Genomic DNA, 26,464 nt, shown 5'->3' with positions numbered 1-26,464 from the left:
AAGTAACTCCTAATATGCTTCCTAACGTAGTCCTACTTAGCTATCGATTCTGTCACCATTCTTAGCCGTTCTAAGACAAACTACATGTCTTGATTCATTGATGAAGGTTCTCCTTGTTCATTATGAAAGTCTAGTTCTATTGGTCTTATTTGAAATTCTTTCTTCAGCTCCCCGATTCCGATGCTGGAATTGCTAGCTCACCATTATATAGCTTCACGAGCCGACATTGCTATGCCTGAAATTTGAAGAAATGTCCTAAGGTTGGTTAAGGAAATTTTGTTTTTTTAATGTCTTTTGGTTGATAAAGTAAGTAGTGTTATAATAATATAACATAGTCGGAGCAAAGTAGTCTCTAACCGTAGGTGGAAACGCATGGGTAAGGGTTGAACCTAGGCTCTAATACCACATTGTGACGTCCCAAAAATCGGAAACATCAAAGAATATATTAACAAATAAGAACAGGGTTTATCCAAGGTTACAAGAGTAGGAAAACATCACTACTGTGTTCTTTGGTTAATAACCAAGTAAGATCCCAAGAAGGTCGGAGGAGTCAATATAGCCTCCCTTCTAAGTCCAACCACCTTAGATAGCAAAGCTATCTTTTTGACAAATCCTGACAAAGTATTAACATAAGGCCTTGAGTTGACAGAGTATAAGGATAGGTTACAAATGATATATATAATAATTACAATCATGTCTTAAATACAACAAGTGATTAATCACTTACAATCTCAAAACGTGTATACAAAACTAGTTCTTAACTCCCATAGGGCAGCCGTATGACTTCAAATACTTCAATTTTGCCTTTGATCGGTTTAATAGTCTTCAACACCTGGCATGAAACGCCATGAGCTTTGAATGCCCAATAAATGCACACACACCCTACTTCTTTTTCCCAATCCAATACACCATCACAATTATAACAAGCAAGTAATGAAGCATGATAATCATTCAATATTAAAGGACTACAAGTTAGATGTTAGTAATCTAGAAATCACCCAAAGAGATTTCATCCTCCCAAATGCAAGAATTGGATACCAAACTATTCGGAACTCCCCCTTTTGCTACTTTACAGACCTTACCACAGATGCCTACAATGGTTACATACCATGCAGTGCCATCAGTGGAACTCAAAAGGGATAGCGAAAAGAAAAAGGTTTTATCATCCTGAATCTAACTTTATCCTTCCAAAAAAGTTTTACCCTCCTCAATGTTCCATCTAAACCCAACCTTATCTCACCAAATCAAATCATCGCAAAGAGTCTGAATACGTCCGTTCCATTCTAGGGTTTACGTGATAACTGCTTGTGCAAGACTTAACCTTTAATTAGGGAGCACATTCCATCAATCCATACATAACACATTATCATTTCTTCATTATTCAAGTGATCAAAAACCCAATACCACCCCAATTAAGGTTTTCGTTGAGTTAGGTGTCTTAAATTAAAATTAGAATAACTTAACAAGAAAGTAATATCCACATAAGCATACGCATCATCCAATGAAGAAGGTAAGGAATATAACCATAACATATGCCAAGACATGATCATATACTAATAAGCATATTTATGAAGACAAGAACTTAGAATACCAATGCAAAACTAAATTTCCAAATTCAGTACCATTTAAATATTAAAATCAAAAGGACCTTTTTAGATTTTTCCAGAGCCTGGTTTCCTATGGTTCATATATAATTTTATCTAGTTTTCATAACATTTTTCGAGAATGGAATATCTTTTCTAAATTTTTAGTTATTTAAGAAACACTCCAGTGCTGTACAGATTCATCGACCGTTACGAAAATCGAATTTTCTTTCAAAATACTCACTCTTTTTCAATGAAACAAATTTTCCTTGAAAGATAACTCTTTAAGTAAACTTAGGTCCATGAGATTTTTCTACAGTTTTCTACAATTTTTGAAAGTTGGCTGGAAAAACTGGTTTTTTATGCGTAGTACTCAAATTAACAAGATAGGTGAGAAAAGAGGCCAACTATGTGAAATTTTTCACTTCTTTTGTAATGAAATCATACTAAATAACATATCAATAACTCATATTTTTAGAGTGGTGGTGTGCCTTTGGAAATAATGTGAGATATAGGAAGAAAAATGTAGTTTTACATCTATTAAAAGGAAATATGAGTAGAAGAAGGATCAATGCTCAACTCATCAACTTTAAGCATATGAACACCATTACAACGCATCTGAAAATATGATTTTAAACTCCTAATAACACATATTTGAAAACGGAAATAGATGGAGAGATAGTGATGTGGCTTACTTGTTGCGTAGTTAAAGAGATTTCGCAACGGTTCTTCTCTTTTTCTCTCCTCTAACACCAAGGCTCTCTCTTTCTCAGCCAAAATGTAGGTGTGAGTGTGTGTTTTGTGCTCAAAAATGTAGAGAGAATTGGTGTATTTATAGAAAAAAAAAGAATAGTGAAAAGTCCAAAATGTCCTTAGTTCCAATTCAATTGAATAGGCTTGGATCTAGTTAGGATGAAATAGAATGTATGATGATTAGAACCTTAATTACACCTTAAAACATGATCTAGTTATGGTTTTGATTAATCAAAGTTAAATTGGTTACAAGTACAATATATATTCAAATATGTACCTCAGGTCAATTTTTCTTCCCTAAATCAAGAAATTTGTCCCCAAAAGGACATCACATATATCTATGCATAGCATGGCTGGCCATGTGCAAGGAATTTTGGGGCATTTGTTTTGATTTTTTGTGTACAATTTGAAGATATTTTGTGTACAAAATTATTTATTTAAAAAAGCTACAAGTATATATATATATAATGGTACTAGTTTGGGGTCAACACACGATTCAAGAAAAATATGAGGGTCAAAATCTTAATTTATGAATTTGGATATGTAATTAAGTGTAATGTTAATTTATTTAGAATCTAAAAATTTAATTCAGTTCAAGTTTTTTTTTTGTTTTGAATTAAACAGCGATTTGTACTGAGAACCAGAAACCTAAGGTTTCTTATATAGAAAATATACTTAGAAAATTAATATAATTATTATTAGGATTTTAGAAATGGTTCCTGATGCCGAGTTCAATCAGGGTTTTTGAGTTTTCGGTTGGTGCACATGTTCGACTTTATAACTAAAATTGAAGACAAATAACAATATAAGAGTCTTTATTGAAATAATTCAAAACTCAAGGACTTAATTGGTTTTACAAATGCTAGGAGCCTCGCACTCTTCCTCTTCTACACTTGAGATAGGGATATCTTTGACCTCCTAGTATGATTCTTAACTTAATTATGTGTTCCTTGTCAAGTATTATGATTTGGGGAAATGAGGGTTTTGATTTTGGGTTTGGATTTTGAAACGTAAAAAGGGGTTTTCAAATGGGTTCATGAGAAAGGTTGTGGGAGTGTGTTTATTGTTGAGATATGTTGAAATGTTGGAAATTTCCTCTCTAAAAGTGTTTTTGAAAGAAAATGATGTGTGATTTGAAAATCATTGGTGTTTGATTTATGAAAGAAAAAGGAATGATGTTGAATTTTTGGAAAGGCGAAATAAATGTATACTTTGATGATGAGGGTGGAGTTGGATATGTGTCATCGCTCCCATTGTTTTGGAAATTTATGAGATTATATTTGTTGTTAGAAAATATTAGTTTTGGGCTATCAGTGGAGGATAGCTCTAACTGTTGTAGAAATTGTGTGAAAATTAAGTTACTTGAAACTAATTACTCATATATTTTGCATTGAGTATTCTTCCGTACTAAAACATTGAAAATCTGTTGTTCTGATAAAAGGGATGTATACCTTGGTGAATCTAGTTAGAGGTTATGGTTGTGATTTTTATTGTTGACCTGTGTGTCCTTGGTGAAAGTCTAGAAACCCGTGCAATTAGGCGCCAATCATTCTGGTTAATACCAGTAAAATGGTTTTGGTAGTGCTTGTATAGCCTACTGGCAAACACATATCTAGAGATTTCCAATGTTTTGTATTCGCTGCCCTATTTTCTAACTTGAAAATTATTTATGGAATTTAATTACATAAAATTGAGATATGGCATTGTTTTTTAAAGAGAAAGCATAATGCTTTTTGGAAAACAACATGCATTGTATTCACCATGTGACTTTGTTAAGATTCATACATTGTACTTGAGTATCTCTACTAGGTTTTAGCTCACCTTATATAGAAAACAACTTTCAGGTGCTGATGATATGCCTTTACCAAGGATTTAGCTTGGGAAGACCGTGAAGCAGAAGGCTCATTTTTGGTTTCTTTTATTGTAATTATCTTTTGTACATGCCTAGGGCTTTTTAATTATTTTAGACTTGATCCACCTTGTTATAACCAAGCAATGTCTTGGAAAGATGTAGCCATTAGGGCATAAATTTATATGTATTAAATTTTTATTCCAATTCATTCATACATGGCATATGCTATAGATTCAGGATCTAAGATATATGAATGTATACTTGCATATATCATCTTTTGTACGATGAAGGAATATAAATGAAAGGCTAACGTTTTGAAATTTATATTTTTCTATTGAATATCATGAGATGGGTTATCATTATTATTTTGGGGTGTTACAAAGTGGGAGATATTGGAAATTGAGTCGAATTTAGAACCCGAACCCAACTGGGTCGCCATGGTAGCATGACCCGATTAGGAGAGATCCAAACAAATATAATAGATTATATTTCTTATTCAATATATGGGGTAATCTTCATATGGGATAATTGTCAATATATATATGATAAGTATTAATTAAATATTCTTTATATGGGATGGACATTATCTGGGATAATATACCTATCATATGGGTTTCCTAACTCTCATATATAAATAGAACTTGGGTTCTGTATTTCAAACAACAAAAAAATATAAGTTCTCTCTTCCCATAAACCATATCGCATTTGTACTATGAATAGTGTGGGTAAAACTCTAGTGGTTTTACTCCATCACTGGTGGAAAGTATTCAAGTATACAAGAGTTCGTGATTCACCTTTTTAAGTTGGATTCGTTGTGCAATCTGTTTACCCACAAAGTATGCCTGAATCCATATAATTAATCCGCTGTGTATATAGTATTATATTTCCTTCATTGTCAACGTTGGTTTTCGATTGAAAATTAGACAAAATATAAAATTCAAAGTTAAATTGAAAATATAAAAAAAAATTAAGAATTAAAATAACAGAAGAGGAAAATTACACTTTAATTTTTTCAAAAAACTAAAAGTCAACCAAAGTTATATTTGTGACACCCCAAAAATCAATAACGACATGGAATATATTAACAAATAAATATAGGGTTCTTCTAAGGTTACAAGTTTAGGAAACGTCACTAATGAGTTATTTGGTCAATAACCAAGTAAGATTTCAGGAAAGATCAGAGGAGTCAATATAGTCTCCCTTCAAAGTCCAATCTCCTTAGATAGCAAAGCTACCTTTTTGACAGATCTTAACAAGGTATTAACACAAAGTCTACACAAGTTGACAGAATGATAAAAATAAGTTCACAAAAGATATATGTATATATAAGTAAAATAATAGTTATAAGATCATATATTAATTATGACAAGAGTTTTAACACATACAATCTGAAAACATGATTACTAATTCCTAATTCTTCTAGTATAGCTATATGTCTTCAAATGTTTCTACTTCGCCGTCATCCGCGTAAATTTCGTCAGCACTTGGTATGAAATGCCATGAGTTTTGAATGTCCAGTAAACACGCACACACCTTGTCCCTTTCCTCAATCCAATACACAACTACATTTACAATCAGCAAGAAGTACAATAATCAAGTAAACAAGTAAATGATTACAAGTTAGGTGTTCGTAATCTAGAAATCCCCCCAAAGAGATTTCATTCTCCCAACCACAATAATTGGACTCAGATTATTCAGTATACCCCCTCTCTTACTGCTTTGCAGACCTTACCCCCCCAAATGTCTACAATGGTTACAGACCGCGTAGTGCCAACCGAAGATCTCAAAAGTGACGATAAAAATATATAACCTCCTCGAACCTTATCTGTCATAAGTTTCTAGGGTCCGAATACAACTGATCCATTCAAGGGTTCTGAAACAATCGCTTGTGCAAGACTTAACCTTCAGTTAGGGAATACGTTCTATCAATCCATTATCATCTCATCATTATTCAAGTGATCGAAAACTCCATACCACCCCCATTTAGTTTCCCGTTAAGTTAGGTGATCTAAGTCAATGTTAGAACAAACTATTGAGATAATAAATTCTACACAAGTATGAGCATCATCAAAGCACCATTGCAAGGAAATATAGCCACAACATATGTATTTGCCATACTAAAGCTTAAATAAGTGATAAGAAGCACATTCAAGAAATTAAGAACATGAAATCATCAACAAAAATAAATTTCAAAATTCGGTTTACTTTAAAGATCACAATCAAGGAGGCATTTTAAGATTTTTCCCGAACTCGGCCCTTTTAGGCTTTGTAGATAATTTCATCTAGTTTCAAAATCATTTTTTGAAAATGGTATAACTTTTCTAGATTTTTAGTTATTAAAGAAATACTCCAACACTATCCAAATTCGTCAATTGTTACGAAAATCGATTTTTCTCTCAAACCACTCATTCATTTTTAGTAAAACGAATTTCACTTGAAATTTAACACTTTAAGGAAAGTTTTGATAGAAAAAGGAGCTCAAGGGGATTTTTATGAACTTTTCTAGAATTTTCAGAAGTGGACCGAAAATACCAGTCATTTGTGCACAAAACTTGAAATAAAAAGATTTATAAGAAAAGGGGGAAATCATGGGTTATTTTTCACTTCTCTTATGATTAAAACATGTTGAACAATATACTAATAACTCAAATTTTTAGTTTGAAGGTGTTCCTTTGAAAATAATGTAAGATATTTGTAGAAATAGGTGACTTTACTTCACAATGAGAGAATACAAACAAGGTAGTAATCAAAGCTAAACTTCTCCTATTCAAATAATAAAGCTCTATACATAAACATATGAAAACAATATACTAAACATATAATGTCATGTATTTAGAAGAGAAAAGAAGGAATAGGTTGTGTTGTGGCTTACTTGTTTGCCTAAGGAAGTGTTGTGCAAGAATTTCTCACTTTCTCTTTCGTTCCTCCTCCAAGCTCACTCTTTGCTCTCCTCTCTCTCCCTCTCTCTTGGCTAAATGTGGGTGTGTGTGAGCTTGATGTGCAAAAGTGTTGAGGGAGGTGGTGTATTTATAGAAAAAAAAATGGTGCATTATCTAAAATGCCCTCAGTTCCAATGAAATGGAAAAGTTTTGGATTTAGTTGCGGTCTGATGGAATGAGGGTTGATTAAGAGGCCTAATTAAGAGCTTAGCATGATGTAGTTATGGATTTAGCTAAGTTAGAACTAGATTGAGAGATAGTACAAAATTTTGCTCCAAGAATATAGGGCCTTGGTCAAAATTCTTTCCTAAATCAAGGTTTTAAGGGTATGTTTGGTTTGGTTTTGAGAGAGTAGTTTTTAAAAATTGTTTTGGGGAGTGAGTTTAGAAATTTTTTTGGTTTGTTTGGTTGTGTATTTTGAAAGTAGTTTTGGAGTTTGGGAGTTTGGAATGATTTGATATTTTGTTGTAATTGAGTAGATGTGTGTAAGAGAAAAAAGTGATTAAGAATGAGAGAGGAGAGAGAAAAAGTGATTGATTGATGTGTAAGAGAGAGGAGGTGATTTTGAAAATTGTTTTGGAAAAATTACAAACCAAACAAGTTTTTTAGAAAAAAATTTCCCAAAATCACTCTACAAAGCCAAACCAAACATATGTTTTCTAAGTACTAAACAAAAATCCTCCCTAGGGTGGCTGGCCATGTGGGGGTGATTTTGTGTGATTTGTCAATTTATTTTTGTGTACAAACTCCTATATATAATGTAGATATATAATAGATTGTACCTTTTTATATATAAAGAATGATTTTGAGGCAATTGTGAGATTTTGATAAAGTGTGAGGGCATGGGTTCAATTTATGAATTAGGATATCTATTTCAAGTTTAGAATTAATTAAATTAGTGATAGGGAAAATAATTTGGTTTGTATTATCTTACTTTAAATTAAAAGGCGAATAATCAAATGAAAACGGTGTAAACGAAAATTAGGGTTCACAGTGGTTAATCTATAATCAATGAGTTAAATAATTAATATTAGATTGTTATATGATTACTAAGCTACCGGGGTATTATGCTTTGTACGGGTTTGTCTGCGATGCGTTTTTGGTTCTAGGATTAAATTTGCAATACGATGAAAATTCAAGATCTCTATTGAAATAATCTCAAGGTTAGGGCTTCAAAAGGAATTAGGAAAATTGGGGTCTCTACAATATTAATGTCACCATATCATTTTTACAACCACTAGGTGTGATCGTGGATTGAGTTGGGTGGGTGGCTTGGGTTCGGTATCCTCTCATCCGTCATCCATGCAAATTTAAGCAGATTGGAAAGAATCAATCTACATATGTCCGTTTAGTTAACAGATGTAAATTGAGCGGGTTGTAGGGTTTGGTAGGTGGATAAAATTCATTTTGGTAGCTTGGGCTTTATTATTTTGGGTACTTTTTCAAACTATTTTCTAATAGTTCTTTATTGTTTTGGGCCTTATTTGGGTCCAAAATTTTCTATTCTTCATTTTTATAATAAAAATAAATGCCATATTTTCATATTTCATAAACAACTATAGTTACTAATAAAAGGTCTTTTTTTTAACAAAAGAGAGGGACTACAAACCTAGAAATTTTTACCCATAATTTACCCATAAATAACAATCCATGGTTGCAATTCATTTCATTCATATACCCCACACTTTAACAAATTGATCTCCACCACACAAATCAATTCTGAGCAAATTTAGGGACTATAAATTTGGGTCCCTAGCTTTTTCCTTAACACAAAACACAAAACATAACTTCATTTTTTAGTATGCTAACAAAAAATACACAATTGTCAATGTATTATCATTCATTTTCTAAAGCAAAAGTTTATCACCATATCTCTACCAAACAATGGACGCTCATGGATCAAGACGGGTTGGGTGGCCTCATATATACGATTTGTCCGAATGCATTCGTCCGCTTGAACCAGCGAAACTGTCCATTTTGTGGCTGATTGGTCCGAGCCATTCAATTTTGGCGAGTCAAATAAATTTTGCCTAGCCCTAACTATCTTGACACCACTCACACAATCATTTTCCACCCCATGAGATTTGCTTAAAATATAAATCACATATGTGGTTTTGAAACTTACATCTCATGACTTCAAATTTCTAATCATATAACAAATGACTCATTTTATTACAAATCATTAAGTTAATTAATAGATTTTAATGACATTATAAATATATTTTAATTAATGATTCTAGTGATTTTATTGTAATATAAGATAGTAGTTAGAAATTTTATTTATCGATTAATTTTGTTAAATAAATTTTTTTGACAAAAGACTATTCATAATTTTCAAAATTATTAGAATAATCTATATTTTAAGCAAATTTAAAAATTATATTTGTAATTTATCCCCCCCTCCCCCCCCCCCCAACAAACACGCACACACACAAAAAAATAAAATTAAGCTGTGACATTTATCAAAAAAATATTCTTCATGAAATACATTTTTCGCTTTTTATACCATGTCACATGAACAGTGTAACATTAACTGATCAAAACAAGTTCTTCATGCCAAAACATTTATAAAAATAAAAAAAACAATAAATTAAAGCTATGGTGACAAATTCATTATTTAATGTAACTTTAAATAAAATTAAGTTTCTGTTTTCTTCCTTCCCTCTTCCTCGACTGGTATTTCTAGTAATGTTGAATATGCTTAAGGGAAAAAGGATATGGACTATCTACGGTCCGAAATTAGATTAGATAGTTCAGTCCAACCCGTTGAGTTTATTTTTTAGTTTTATTTTGATAATTTGAACCATTCACATTTTAGAATTTGTCGAGTACACTATTCCTACAAAAATTAAATTGATCAGATAACGGAAACCACTTGTTTAGATCAATTTTATATGAATCGTTAATTTTCTCACGTCCATTTTTTTTTTTAACAAAACTGATCCAAAACATATGGTTGTCGTTATCCGATTAACTTGATTTTTGGCAGAGATGATATACTCGACGAATTCTAAAATGTGAACGGTTTGAATCAACGAAACAGGGTCTAAAAATGGACCCAATGGGCCAGGAAGCACCTCTCTAGTCCAATTTTAGACTAGAATGAAGCCAGTCCCGGGAAAAAAAAAAATTGTGGTTTAGATGATGGGACTTTGCTCTTTTGATTGAAATAAATTAAATTCAAAAAAAAAAAAAACAATTTTACTGTAAGGGTTGCATTTTTTTCAAATTTAAATTTGAATTTGACGGAATTTGAGGGATCTGTGGAGTTTATCACATGTCTCATTTTGATAAATCGAATCGTTTATTTTGTAAGCCTCTCCATGTATATCATTTATGAAAAAAATTAAGTCGATACAATAATAGTAACATTTTCATTTTGTTGCATTTATTTCCGAAAAACATATCCATTTTTTTTTTCAAAAAACCAAAATGGAATCTTATATATATATATATATATATGTATATTGTTGAAAACTCGAGAGAACTTGTAGGGCTTGTGTGATTCGAACCATTCATTCATTTTGTTAGATACTTTGTGTATGTTATTCATGAAAAAAGTTAGATTGATCCGACAATCATAACTTTTTTATTTATTATATTTGTTTTGAAAAAAATTGATGATCTATTTTTAAAAACATTATAATTATTGAAACAACTTAATTTTTTTCATAGATGATACAGGGTTGGCCATCACTTTGTGAGGGCCCAAGGCAAATTTAAAAAGAGTGATGTTAAATGCCTCTACCTAATTACTTTGTACCCTCCACTTCTTTGAACCCCCACTCACATAACTTAAACCTTTTCATTTTTTTTTTGAACCCACACCTTAATACCAATTATACCCATGTTCTTTGCACTCCAAACTCTTTTTCTTCTGGCAATCCTTTCCATTACCGGCAACCCTTTACCGTCAGCAACCTTCCTTCCGACGACCTTCACCCTCACCCGTGACCCCACTAACACTTTCCCACCCTCTACCGGAGCCCTCCAACCTCGTCCAATGAAGGAAGACAAAGAAGAACTCTTGACCTAATAAAACCTTAAAAGGAATATGATGCATCACCATCATTGTCGTCGTAGATCTTATCTCCTCATCTTGACACTAGTGACTTCAGAATCTTCTTTGCCTCTCCTAGTAGACAACCACCTCTACTTCCTTTGCTATTATTAATCCTTGCATTTTTTTTATAGAACCCATTACGAATGAATAAATGAATTAATCGCATGAAACGATCGATGAAGGTGAAGGCGAAGGTGTTGGTGTTGTTGCCCAGTTAATTTTGATTTTGATTTCAATGCAATAGAATGTACAGTTTGATTTGGATTCAGGGCCGTTAAAGGACAGTAAATGAATTAGTGCCTATCAATTTGAGTTTGAATAAGTCAAATCTCAATATGATCAATGACATGAAGGGTGGGCAGTGACCAAAGGTGATGGAATGGCTAGTAGTTTTAGGGTTAGGGTTCATGCTTGGACAATTATAATTAAAAAAAATAAATGAGATGGAACGGTCTTAAGAAAAAAAGTAAGGGTGAAGAGCACTACTTATTTAAAAAATGGAGCCTTTATATATATTTAACAAAGAGGCAACTTAAAAAAAATGGGAAAATTACTAAGAAGTCTTTTTTGAAAACGTGTAGTCTATTTAGTCCCATAACCTTTTGTTTATACCCAAAAGTCCTGTAACTTTATTCTTCTTCTTTGCCTCTCTTCTTCTCTGCCTCTTTTGCTCTTTGTAATTTCAGGTGATCGTTAACGGATAATCATATCTTGCTTCTTCTCTTTCTCTTTCCAATATATATTCACCGGCGACCGACGACTACCACCGATTGGGATTCACCAGCAATCACCGACCGCCAACTCCTTACTTCATCCTCACCGACAATAAAGAAGATATGTTTCCGACGAAGAAGATGAGTAGATCTACTTAGATCTGATGTATATCTATATCAGATTTAAGTAGATCTACATCAGATTTGGCTAGATCTAAACAAAAAATAGTTGCCGAAGTACAATCCTCTCTCTATATCCACCTTTCTCCTTCGATCTCTTATTTTTTTTCTACATTTTCTCTGTCATATACTTCTCTCTTTTCTGTTCTAATGGAGAAAATTTTCAAGTTCTCAACAAGTTGTTTTCAAGTTTTAGTTACAAGCGGTGAAAACTGTAAAATTTTGCAGTTTCAAATTCTTTTGGTACTAGAATGAATCATGGTTTAAAACTGTAAAATTTTACAGTTTCAAATTTTTTTGGGCGCTGGAATGAATCATGGTATAAAACTGTAAAATTTTACAGTTTCATAACATGTTTTTCAGTTTGATTAATAAGGATAAGTGCTTAATAGATTTTTGCTTTGAAATTATAACATTTTACAGTTTCAAAACTTATTTTTCAGTTTAATCAATATTGGAGATTATTTGCTTAAACCTTACAAAAATTAAAAAGTAACATATGTTTTTCCCATTGTTGCTATTTTTTGTCATTCAATTTTTTTTTTCTTTTAGTTTATCAATATTTAGCATATTTTGTTATGTTTTTTTGCTCTAATTTCTCCATTTATTCTTTTTTTTTCGGCAATGTTCTAAATATTCCGGTGAGTCTCCAATGATGTTCTTAACGTTCAGTGAACGTTCTGAACATTCCGGCGACTTCCATTAACGTTCTTAACACTCCGGTGAACTTCCAGCGATACTCCGGTGACTTCCCGGCGATACTCCGATGACTTCCCAGTGATGTTGAACATTCCGACGAGTCTCCGGTGACCGTCTGATGGAAGTCCGACGATAGTAGGATGTAACAGTGTCTGTAAATTTATTTTTTTTAAAAAAAAAGATTTTTTTGGTAACAATTAAAAATGTATATGACTAATTGGTACAAATATTTTGTTTGAGGATTAGATGGGTCTGAAACTTTATATATGAGACTTATTGGTAGGTTCCCCAAATAATAATAATAATAATAATAATAATAATAATAATAACAATAATAATAAATGCCTCCAGTATTTTGTGTGTTTTTTAAATTAAACCTCAAGATTTTAATTTTATTAATTTAAACTCTATAGTTTTAATTCGATTTCAATTTAACCCTTTCGTCTAAGTCTGTTTATTGCACTAACAAATAAAGGATAAATTAGTCTGTTTACCGATATAATTTTGTGCTAAATGCACTCACCGATGTGCCATCTACACCCATTTGGTTTCAAGTTCTTCATCAGAGTTGTCCTTTAGCATGGTTTGTCACCGGAAACTCGCCGGAAACCAGTGGGCACACTGAGGAGTGTTGACACTATCATTCATGCATATATAGTTAGGACCACAAGCATCATGTATTCTAAACAACAACTCATCCATTGATTTAAACTCCGGTCGAGTCTAAATTTTGAGATTTACATCGTCATCGAGAGTGAATATTCAAAGCTAGGTATCGCCAAAATGGGACGAAATGAACGAAGCACGGTTGCTCTGATCGACTTTTCCATCAACATACCTATAATATTCACACACTTGTACAAATATTTAAATTTGTTAGATCTAAAATAGTGCCAATTTTAATAAGCTAACAGTGCAAAAAAATAAAAAATAAATAAAAATTAAACTATCACATTAGTGATGGAGTCCACATAATGTCACGTCATTAATGATGCACTAGTGGTGTTGAAATAGTGGTCTGAAACACTTTTCAACTTTATAATAGAAAGAGCAATGATAGAAATCCCGTTTTCGGAGGATCTCCACAACTCTCACACTGATCTACACCACACTGATCTACACCATTCACGATGTGGACCCCACACATCATGAATAATGTGGATAACTGTATCTGAATGGAAATGAAGAAAGAGTGACTCACGAAAGCATGGAGTCCTCCAGACCCTCCTTCGGTCAAGGTTAGTGTAAATGGATCTGTTAAAAATCAAATCACTAAGGCTGGAATCGGTGGCTTAATTCGTGACTGCCCTGGTCTCTGACTTGGTGCCTTTGTTCAAAGTATGAGTGAAGGGTCAGTTGTATCGACAGAGCTGTGGGAAATTCGTCAAGGCTTATGGGTAGCTTGGGGGAAGGGATTCAGAAATCTGATGGTGGAATCTGATGCGCAAGTGGCCGTTGAACTGATAGAACATCAAATAACTTACATCCTGAGCACAACCTTGTGCTAGAAATTTGAAGGCTTATGGCAAGGCGATGGGGGTGCTCTCGGCAGTTTGTTAGACGAGAGGCTAATATACGTGTCGATGCGATTGCGGCGGAAGGCTTGTGAGCTTCCATGGCCTTTTTGCATTGGGTTTTTTAATTGGTTTTTTTTAAGTGGTGACTTTTTTTTAATTTTGGATTGAAAAGTTTATTTGGTTTGATTTTTTTGATTTTTGTAAAAAAAAAAAAATGAAATAATTATAATTTAAATGTGATATTTTAATTTTATTTGGATTAAATTATATAAATGTACTTTTTTACATACAGCAATGCTACAGACTCCTAGTGGTGGTGACTCCAATGACCCCCAGTGCCACGTGTCGACCTGGAGTTGACTGAAAATCAAAAAAAAAAACTATTTTTTTGACCAATGGGAAGGGACCCCAGCACCCCCACTAAGGCTCTGAAGCTTTATTCTTTTACATAAGTGCATTTGTTTGAATTACATTAATCAATATATTTTTTTTACTTTTTTACACATCTTTTTATAAAAAATCAAATTGTATATTTATTTAAAACATTTCAAACTATCTTATTCAATTATTTAACTTATTTTATCTTTTGTATTTTTTTAACCCAAAATTAGCCAAACAAAGGCTAGATGGAGATTCAAGTTGTCCAAGCTCCCCTCATCAGTTCCACCCATGTTGGTCTAGGATTTAAAGGGATTGGGCCTTCTCTAGGAGGGCTATAGCTTAGTTTTGTTTGGTTTGTGTTCTGGCCTGGAGGCCTCCAGAATACCAATAAAAACAAAATGCCACGTATACTGTAAAAAAAATTCATCGTTAGTGTGATTGACAGACTTGGACGGATATGTTAAATTGAAACCCAATTAAAATTATAGGATTTAAATTAATAAAATTAAATTTTAGGAATTTAATTTGAAAAACATGCCAAATCTTTTTTTTTTTTTAATTTGCCCTTAAACAATAATAATTGTTTAGTGTTTTTATTTTTATTTGTTGGTACCGATACAAAATTTGCTTGGTTATATAAATACTAAAATTTTTTTTTTTTTTACTGTGTTATGCATGAAAATTATTTAAACTGTTAGATGATAAATTCAATTTCAAAATATTTTATTAGTAAATAATTTGATTATAATTTGCTTTTCACAATAATTATAATATTGTATTTTTTTAATAATTTTATATGAATTTTATAATTAACATAAATCATAGTTATAGAGATAAAAATAAATTATAATTATTGAAATAAATTTTAAACATTTTCGATGGATAACACTACTAATTTATTCATGCTTTTTTATGGCATAACTAATTGAATGTAAAATTTGATTAATTTCAACTTTAAAAAAATTGTAACTCACGAAGCAATTGTAATTGGTGTAATAGTGGATAATATTCTATAAACAACCCATATATTAACAACGGGAAAAAATATCATTTTGGCCCCAAACTTTCACGCGTTTTTTAATTTGACCCTCAGGTTTCGATTAATATCAATTTTATACTAAACTTTTAAACTTTTGATCAATTTGACCCATGCCATCATATTCCGTCTGTAATTTGGACGGAATGTGCTGACATAGCACCCAAAATTCATTTGAAATTTCATTTTATCCCCTAAACTATACCTTAAAAATCAATTTGTCCCCCAAATATAATAAAAAAAATTAATTTAAATATTTAATGAAATTTTTTTTATCTCAATAATGATAAAATTAATTTTTCTTATATTTTGGAAGAAAATTGATTTTTAAGGTATAATTTGGAAGGAAAAATTAAATTCTAAATGAATTTTGGTGTCATGTCAACACATTCTGACTAATTGTAGACGAAATGTGACGGCATAGGCCAAATTAATCAAAATTTTGAAAGCTTGGATGTAAAATTTATATTAATCGAAGTCTGGACGTCAAATTAAAAAACGCGTGAAAATTTAGAGAGTAAAATGATATTTCCTCTAATAACGATCCATTACAATTAAACATTTCACCACTTCAATTTTTTTAAAAAATATTTCAGTGAAACTTCATTTTTCAACTGCTAATACAATAATCTAATGTTTGTTTCATCAAAATAAAATTTGAACAAAATGGAATGGTTATTGACTATTTTCTCACAATGGTGAATGACGGTTATATTTATACTATATTTTTTATGATTTTTTTTAGTAAATCAAACGTGAAAATAAATATTTTGACAAAATAAAATTTGAACAGAATGGAATGGTTATTGACTATTTTCTCACAATGGTGAATGACGGTTATATTTATACTATATTTTTTATGATTTTTTTAGTAAATCAAACGTGAAAATAAATGTTTTGATAGAATGATTATTTCATTCTAGTTCATTTCAATAAACCAAACCTAATCTTACAAAATAAACAATTCGGATTATTAAAATAAGACTCTAAGTTTCTCAAATTTTTTAAAGCTTAAATCTAAACATGAAAAAAATGTATTTGTTTTTTTTAAAAGAGTTGAGTTTCTCTCATATTGTCATCTCAACATGAAAGAGCTTGAGGGATCTGTGGAGTCCACCATAGGTTCCGTTTCAATAATCCAAATCGTTCACTTTTTAGGACTCATTGGGTAGCATATTCATGCCAAAAATCAACTATATGTTTAAATAAAATTTATATTACCAAAAAATAGATAGTTATTCTTTAAATTATATTTATCCCCTATTTTTTAAAACAAATATGATTCAAATATATAACTATCAATGTTCAATCATTTTGATTTTGTACATAAATATTCTACTCAATGAGTCTAAAAAAATAAATGTTCAAATCATCAAAATTAATTTAAAAACAAATGTATCAAATTCAAACGTTCTCTCAAATTGATGACCTAATTTGAGACAAACCTAACTGTTTTTAGGAAGGTCGGGTAACATGTATTGGATAAAATTACCCAGAAGAACAAAAATATGTCAATCCAGAAGACAAAGGAAGCATTGCCCATCTTCACAGGAGGGAGATAGGGGGACTTAACTTTGTGTTTGGACCGTCGGATCCAAAATTATTAAGTGGTTGGGATACAGCTCGCATCATTTAATAAGTCTCCATCATTTACCACCACAGGACCATTTTAATTGGCAAGAAAATTTACTCCTCTGCTTACTCATGAGAGTTGAATTTTTTACTATTTAAGTGAAAGTTTGATAGTTTAGATGGATTTATTAACTTCTTCAATTTGACTTATAAGGATAGATTTTAAAGGTCATATCTTAGTGATGTTCTAGGCATAAAAAATAAATAAATAAATAAATAAATAAATAAATAAAACTAAAATTAAAAAAATAAAAAAATTGTCTCCATCATTTGTGGTAAACAACTAATAATATTGCATGGAAGCTCTCATATGCTCGGAATCCACGTCTACCCAAATAGGACGGTTTGTGTAAAGACAATGGCGAAGCATGGTCTGGTCCCCCTAATAACTTGAAATTTCCCTATTAGCCCCCTATCGTTTATCAATAGTATTATAATGCGTATAAAATTGTAGAAATGATAAACGAGTCTAACAAGTAACTACTTCAAATTTTAGCTGGAAAATGTTAATGAGTTTTAAATTTATTTAAGTTTGATTCATTAAACTTTTGAATTGATCTCAAATAAAAAAATTTCGAATTAAGTTCGAATAGTTTAGTATTTCTATATAGTTTCAAACTTATTGAACGGAACCGAACAAGAATTTGACTATTTAAAATTGGTTTGAAATTTTAACGAGCTGCAGAATATGTTTAAGATTGACTTGTTTACTGAACAAATCAAACTCAAATGAGTTTTTAACCAGTAAAATACAAATTGAGTTCAAATTATTTGATTTGTTTATCAATTCTATAAAATAGTCCCCAAAAGTTTTTGGAAAAATCATTTATTGGCTCTTTATTCCATGAATAATCTTACAATGTATATAGGATGACCCCCACTTATATTTTTAATTTCACATTACGTAACTAGCGCTATATTCATGCTATGCGCAATTTTACACCCCAAAAAAAAAAAAAATTAAAAAAATTAAATTGTAAGTTAAATACTAATTAAAAATACATGTAAAATAGATAAGTTACACTTACCTCCTCTAAGGATTAGTATAATGGCAGGAACCTCCCATAAGTTTAATAATAACATTGGCATTCTTTACTTTTGAACCTATTACTAAGATTACCCCACTATTAACCCTCTGATAGAGCATCCACAATGGACGTGTTAGTAGTGTTGTTAGTGTCAGTGGCCAAATTTTAGTAACTACAGTATTGTTTGGATGCCACAATGGAAGTGTTAAGTAGTGTGTTAGTGGGTTTTGTTAGTGTTAGGTGTTAAGTTCTTTGTTTACTGCGGCTAGCGTTTTAGCTAGCTCAGGGAAGCGTTTTTTTGTGCTACGGGTTGACCGGCCGGACGTCCGGCTGGTTGACCAATCAACGGAATTTTTTTTTTTTTTTCCATTTGGGATTTTTTTTTTTTTTTACTTGAAATTTAATTTTGGGCTTGAAATTTTTTATTAAACTAAATTATATATATATTTAGCACACCCTTTAACACATCCATTGCACCACTACTCAATTTCTAAAATTAACAAACTCTTAACACATCTTAACAAACATTTTTGGGCCCTATTTTTATCACTTTTTGTCATATAACACACTTTAATAAACAATTTTAACTATCCCATTGTGAATGCTCTTAGACTAGTTAATAGAATTTGCTGATGTCATAGACTATTACGTCAGAAATGTCAACATTATTTCTTAATTGTCTTATCAATTCAAATGGTAAATTTCACTCACATTCCTTGAGATTTTGCATAAAAATTAACAAAAACTTGTGCATATTTTAACAATGTTCAACGAAATTCTTTATAAACAAAAACTCCTGAATTGTTAAAATATTATTAAAATATTTAGCAAAAAAATTCAAATTTTCATTGATAAAATATCCAAAAAGAAACAATATCTCAAAAATTAATATTATTATAGATAGGACCCTAATAATTTCAAATAAGACTTATTAATGTAAAATTTATCATTTGAATTAATTTAATGTTTAAATTTCTTTTCTTTTTTTTAAAGGTAAAAACAAATGAACTTTATTTGTTTATTCTTAACCAAATGAAAATTGTGGAAGCCGAGTAAAATAAATTGCTAGTCGGCAAACAGGGGACATCCAAGCCCATCATCGGTGGGTCGAATTCAGCCAAGGCCCATTGGGCTCAAACAAGTCATTGCCGAGTAAATGCTAATGGGCTGAGGAGTATGCCAAGTTAAGGGTATCTAGGCCATGTGTCTGAGTCGAGCACATTGGCTAAATCGGCATGGCCCTCCACCTTAAATGAGCCCAGACTGTCCTTTTTTAAGAAACATAGTAGGGAAATGGGTTCTGACATTGCAATGATAAAGGGTTAAGCTATAGGAGAGAGAATTTGAAGAGAATGACTCTATAAAAGGAAAGAAATGCTAAAAGAGAATGTATGTTCTAACAACTTGGACTCTAAGAAATTCAAGCACTTCTATCTCTCTCAAAAGGATTGACTAGTTCGTAGGAGTGATAATCCCAGCATCGCTGCCCAGAGTTTTCTTTTATTTCAAGTAGCAAAGCAAGGATCTTTCAAGGGCTTGTTTGGAGCTGAGGAGTATAGCAAAACTACCCCTCACAATTGGCGCCGTCTGTGGGAATACTCAAACTTGTCTATTACAAACCCAATTCAAGATCCTTCAACCATTAGAGTTGACAATGTTACACCGGGAGCAACTTCTAGTCTGGAAGAAACTCCTGTACGAAGGTCCTTAAACTTTGATCCAATAACCCTTTCCTTATCTTCAATGTCAGCAGAAGATACCATGCAAACGTTAATAAACCAAGTGAAGCGTAACGAGCAGCATCTAGAGGACATGGCAGTTGACAATGAACGTTTGTGCCAAGAATTGACAAAAGCCCAGGAAATGCCGCCACGCTGTGAGCGAGGCAGATCACCAAGAAGGAAAGCAGAACAGCAGCATCAACCTCGAGGGCACGATGACAGTAGCAGTACAGCAGATTCTTCTTGGGAAGTGCCCAGGAAACAAAATCGATCTGATTATTCCAGTTCATCAGATGAAGGAAGTTCATTGCAAGCATGACACATTCAAAAAAGGAAGGATGATGATTCTAATTCAAAAGACAAGCATGATCCTTTTATACAACGTAAAGCAAAGGTCATCTTAGCTAAGAAATTCAAGGCACCGTCATTCAGCAAGTTAGACCCAACTGATCACGTTCATCATTACAAGCAGGCCATGATGTTGCACGTAGATGATAAGGCACTTATGTGCCGAATCTTTCCTAGCAGCTTAGGACCTTTAGCTGTTAGATGGTATTACAAGCTTGAGCCGGCTTCAACTAAGAGCATCCACCAGCTCCAAAAGTCTTTCCAAGTCAAATTCATCACCAATAAAGTGCAGCCCAAACAGGTCGATTTTCTGTGGTCAATGAAGATTGGACCAAACGAGACCTTGTACTAGCACTTGGCACAATACTGGGAATGTTTCAACCTGGTAGACGATGATTGTAACAACTTAATGGCGATCACGGCCTTCAAAATGAAATTGCATCTGGACAACAGACTTCGGAGTAGTCTGACTTGCAAACCCTAAAAATCAGTTTGGGCTTTGATAAAAAAAAAGTATAAGAATATTGCAAGGAGGAAGATAATGCATTCTAAGTTCAGGCTAGGCTTCAAACTATTAACTCTACAGCTCCAGTTATGGCACAGCCATTGGCTGTTATGCCCCCTAGTAGAACCACACCACCGAGAAGGAGCCCAGAACTGCGGCGAAGGTCTAGAAGAGATAGTTGTAAGATTCACACCGATATCACGAACAATATCAACTAGACAATAAACGTCCATGGATGTCCGATAAGAAGTACACAGAATTGTCTGAGCTGATTAGTCAAATTTTACCAAAAATTAAGCATCAGATGTTCTCCAAATGGCCAGCTAAGATGTCTGGGCCACCAGACATGAGACAGAGAGACCAGAGATGCAATTATCACAAAGATCACGGCCACATGACTGACAAATGTTACGTATTGAAGGATTATTTAGAAAAACTGGTGTAGGAAGGTTACCTAACTAATTACCTTCTAAAGAAAGTTGCGCTAACAAATGCGATAACCATATGGCCTGAGTCTCCTCCACTCGACGTGATTCATATGATATACAGCCCCCCACCATTGAACAAGTTAAATACAGTTCAGTTGCAACCAGCATCGAAATCTTCCCAGCCCAACTCCGAATCAATCGAGCAATTGAAATGGCAACGGGTAGCACCAATTAATGAGATCAATTTTTTCCATGCTGATCTGGAAGGTTTAACCCTACCTCATAATGATGCTCTGGTTATTGAGTTGCGGGTGAATAAGTTTGCCATTGGATGTATTTTGGTTGATCAATGAAGTACCTTTGAAATAATGTACTACAAAACGTTCTATAAGCTCATCTTCAAAGATGAAGATCTCAAGCCTGCCAATTACCCACTTTTTGGCTTTAATGCCAACCCAAAGTATCCTTTAAGAAAAATTGTACTACTAGTGCGTGCAGGCACCTGGACACTAGACGTAGAATTCTTAGTTGTCAAGCTTTCGTCCCCTTATAACATGATTATTATAACGCCCCAAATTTCTAGCCCCAAATGATAATACAACAATCATGGCTCTTTCAATGAAAACTGAATATAAATCTCCAAACTTACATTATATGATACAATAGTTCTTCATGCAACAATACATTAATCCAACAACAAGTAAATAAACAAATAGATACCCCCAAGGGTTTACAAGTTTCCAAGGCTTGAGTCTGGTTACACAAAACGGTTATTCATAGCCCTTGGCTTACACACAAAGTCGCAGCAAAATGAGAGTCTTGTACTCTCAACACACATTTCTTCGCCTTTAGCTAGGTGGCATCACCACATCTTTTCCTGCACAAAAATCCCGTAGGGTCAGTATAAAGCCCAGTAGGAAATCCTTAACAAAGTATATACATTTTATACAAGTCTCAAGAGATGAAATGCATATGCCATGCTTGCCCCCTTTTCAAGATAAATCATATTTTCATCTTTCGAAAACCATCATGCTCAATGATGTCATGCAATTTCAATCGTTCAAAACTTAACAATTTATTTCAAGGGCGGTAAATACAACTCTGGTAATCCCTCGGTCGGTGTCTGCAAATAGACTATACAAGTACTACCAAATTGTCATTTTTACTAGTATTAACCGGAAAGCTCGACACTTATTCGCGTGGGTTTTCGGTCTTTCACCCCAGACTCTCAGGCCAACTTATTCAATATCATCTACACCACCTATCAAGACTTATCAACGTATTTACCCCAAAACCATTTCATGAAAACTTGTTTCTTAACATTCTTTTCTCAATGCAAGTTTTCAAATCAACTTTCAAAGTTTAATGTAATCAAATGAATTTTTATGCCAATAACACAAGATGAATATAAATACTTTTATTCCAATTCATCATCCAAGGAATAACACAATTCCCTCTTCTTAAGTATCCTTAATAATTAGTCATTTCAAGACTATTTCAATGTTTTGAACAATAATTTCCAAAATGAACAACAATCCTCATATTCCCTGAAATTCATCATTTATATAAATATAAATAAGAAATTTTCCAAACATCCATTTGTTTTGACACACAAAATAAATACAACAATATCATTCATGGATTTTCAGTCTCTTTAAAAAAATTCTCAAATTCTAGGTTTTCTCACCAAAACTATACAACTCAAATCCTTTGAAAGAAAACTTTCCAAAATCATTTTTTCTTCAATCAACGAAAATCAAAACCCATAAGATTATTTCAAAAGAACAAGTAACAAACCCACTTTCAAAATCGCTCAACTTCTTGAATCAACAATCAATTTTCAAAGCTATCGAAAGATGATTTCGAAAATCATATAAATCTTGCAAATATATATATATATATATATAACTCTAAGAAAATCCCTACCTCAAGTTTTGAAGAAAAAATGAGATAAAACCCCCAAAATCAACAGTGTCGAAACTCCATCTTCACCACACACAACGAAGCCTTCAAGAAACTAACCAACTTTGATGAAGAACTTATGGCAAAACTCTAATGGATCTTAAGAAATCAAGGTTTTGATCCAATTTGACGTAGGGAAATGTAGAAAGAAGGGAAAGGAAAGGATTTTTAGAGAGAGAGAGATATGCAAAAGTGATCTGAAATATCATATTCACAAACTCATATAACATGGTCTGCTCGAGCGTCGAAAGCCCCGCTCGAGCATCAAATACACTTTCCCAGTACTTTTGCAGACAGGTCAAACTTCTGAAACCAAACATTCTCCGTCTGTGTGCATAAACGGCCGCTCGAGTGGACAAGCAACTTCGAATACATTTTGTATTTTTGCTTCGGGGGCGCTGCCCTCGGACACGCCAAAGAGCACTGCCTCCTGGACCCCTGCGAGCTGACCGAGCAGCTCGATCCCCAACCAGCCCAGTCGAAGTAGCAAAACATGAAAGAATGATCAAAACTGAGATCGCCACAACCTTCCCCCCCTTAAAGAATTTCGTCCCCGAAATTTCAAATCAAACTACCCAAACAAAGGGGTTTCTAGCGATCAAAGCCACGTTATTTCATTTTCAAATCACAATACTAACTCTCAACCAAATTCTACCATTTCCACCATGGTTATCTCATTAGCAAGAACCTCCCAAATATGCATAAACATGAAATTTCCTGAAATATAATGGCAACTCTTAACAACTTTATGCTTAAAACAACAACGCACATATCAACATGTGGTTAACAACTTTAAATACGTTTCCCTCAACACTAGGGAATATTACAAAGGAAAGCAACTTAAACATTTTCAAATAAATCCGGATATTTGGAGCGAACTTCCGCCTCCCGTTCCTATGTCGCTTCTTCAACGCCATGGTGTCTCCACAACACCTTTACCAACAGTATAGTTTTGCCCCATAGCACTTGCTCCTGGGTATCTAATATTTGAACCGATTGTTCTTCGTAAGAGGCATCCTTATCTACCTCCAAGTCAGCCCAATCAAGCACATAAGAAGGGTCGGGTTCATACTTCCTAAGCATAGCTACATGAAATACATTGTGAACTCCCGAAAGTTGTGGCGATAAAGCTAACCGATATGCCACTTCCCCAATTCGCTCTAAGATCTCAAAAGGCCCAATGAACCTTGGAGATAATTTACCACTCTTACCAAATCTCATCAAACCTCGCCTTGGTGAGATTTTTAGAAACACATGGTCACCAATTTCAAAAGATAAAGGTCGTCTCCTTTTATCGGCATAACTCTTTTGTCGACTTTGGGCTGTAGCTAACCTCTTCCAAATGAGAACAACTTTCTCGGTTGTCTCTCTAATAATTTTCGAACCCAGTAACAGTGCATTACCCACTTCGCCCCAACAAACCGGTGATCTACAAGGTCGGCCATACAAGGCCTCAAATAGTGCCATCCCAATACTAGCTTGGTAACGATTGTTATAAGCAAACTCAATCAATGATAAGTGCATTTCCCAAGGCCCCTTAAAATCAAAGACACAAGCTCTAAGCATGTCCTCCAAAATCTGAATGGTACATTCTGACTATCCATTAGTTTGAGGATGATAAGCAGTGCTAAGAGTCAACTTAGTTCCCAACGCTTCTTGAAGGCTTTGCCATAACCGGGCAGTAAAACGAGGATCCTTATCCGACACAACAGTCACAAGGACTCCATAAGTCAAACTATATCTCTAATGTACAACTCTGCTAAGCGTTCAACTAAGTCGCTGGTGCACATCGAAATGAAATGGGTAGACTTAGTCAACCTACCAACAATCACCCAAACAGCGTCATTGCCTCGTTGTGTTCTAGGAAGCCCAACTACAAAATCCATGTAGCACGCTCCCATTTCCACTCGGCTATCGGTAAGGGTTGTAACAAACCCGCTTATCTTTGGTGTTCGGCCTTCACTTGTTGACAAATAAGGTACTTCGATACAAATTAAGCGACATCCCGTTTCATACCCCTCCACCAAACTGACGACTAAGATCATGATACATTTTAGAGCCTCCCGGCTGTACCACAAGGCGTGAGTGATGGAACTCCCGAAGTACTTCCTCTCTACAAGATTTTGGTACAAACAAGCGGTCTAGGTGACATACACTTAGATCCGAGTGAACATTCAAACCTTTCTCTTCCTTTTTATTGAAAATCTTAACAAGGATTGATTCCACATCACGGTCTCCTCTTTGTGCCTCTATGACCTTACTAACCAAGGTAGGTTAAGCATTCAAAGTAAACAAGGTAGCACTCTCTCCGGACTCACCCAAGTGCAAATCAAACTTGCCACACTTGCCAAACTACTCACAGATTTTCAACTCATAGCAACAGCCACTACATTGGCTTTCCCCGGATGATAGTGTAACTCAAAGTCATAATCCTCCGTAAATTCCATCCACCTCCGTTGTCGTAAATTCAAGTCTTTTTGAGAAAACAAATACTTTAGACTCTTATGATCAGAGAAAAACTCAAACTTCTCACCATACAAGTAATGCCTCCAAATTTTCAAAGCAAAAAACACCGCCGCTAATTCTAAATCCTGGATAGGGTAATTCTTCTCATGAGTTTTCAATTGTCGTGATCCGTAGGCCACAACTTTTCCCTCTTGCATTAAGACACAATCAAGTCCATCCTCGGACGCATCACAATAGACAGTGTAATTCAAACCCCTTTCCGGAATTATCAAAACCGGTGCAGTAGTCAATCTAGTTTTAAGCTCTTGGAATGACTTTTCACAAGCCTCACTCTACCCAAATTTGATACCCTTTCTAGTCAACCTAGTCAAAGGTGCAGCTAGTCTAGAGAAGTCCCTTACAAAACGTCGATAATACCCCGCTAATCCCAAGAAACTCTGGATTTTAAAAACATTCTTAAGTTGTTCCCAATCCTGTACGGCATCTATCTTTGAGGAGTCTACAGTCACTCCCTCTCTAGACACTACATGCCCTGAAAACTTCACTTCCGTTAACCAAAACTTGCATTTTTCAAATTTGGTATACAATTGGTGCTCACTAAGTAAACCCAGCACTACCCGCAAGTGAGTCTCGTGTTCCTCTTCAGAGGTTGAATAAA

Source organism: Camellia sinensis, chromosome 12 (genome assembly GCF_055761805.1).
Source record: "Camellia sinensis isolate YWXY chromosome 12, ASM5576180v1, whole genome shotgun sequence".
Classification (NCBI taxonomy): domain Eukaryota; kingdom Viridiplantae; phylum Streptophyta; class Magnoliopsida; order Ericales; family Theaceae; genus Camellia; species Camellia sinensis.
The sequence above is the reverse complement of the archived record's forward strand: the minus strand, read 5'-3'. Positions refer to the sequence as shown.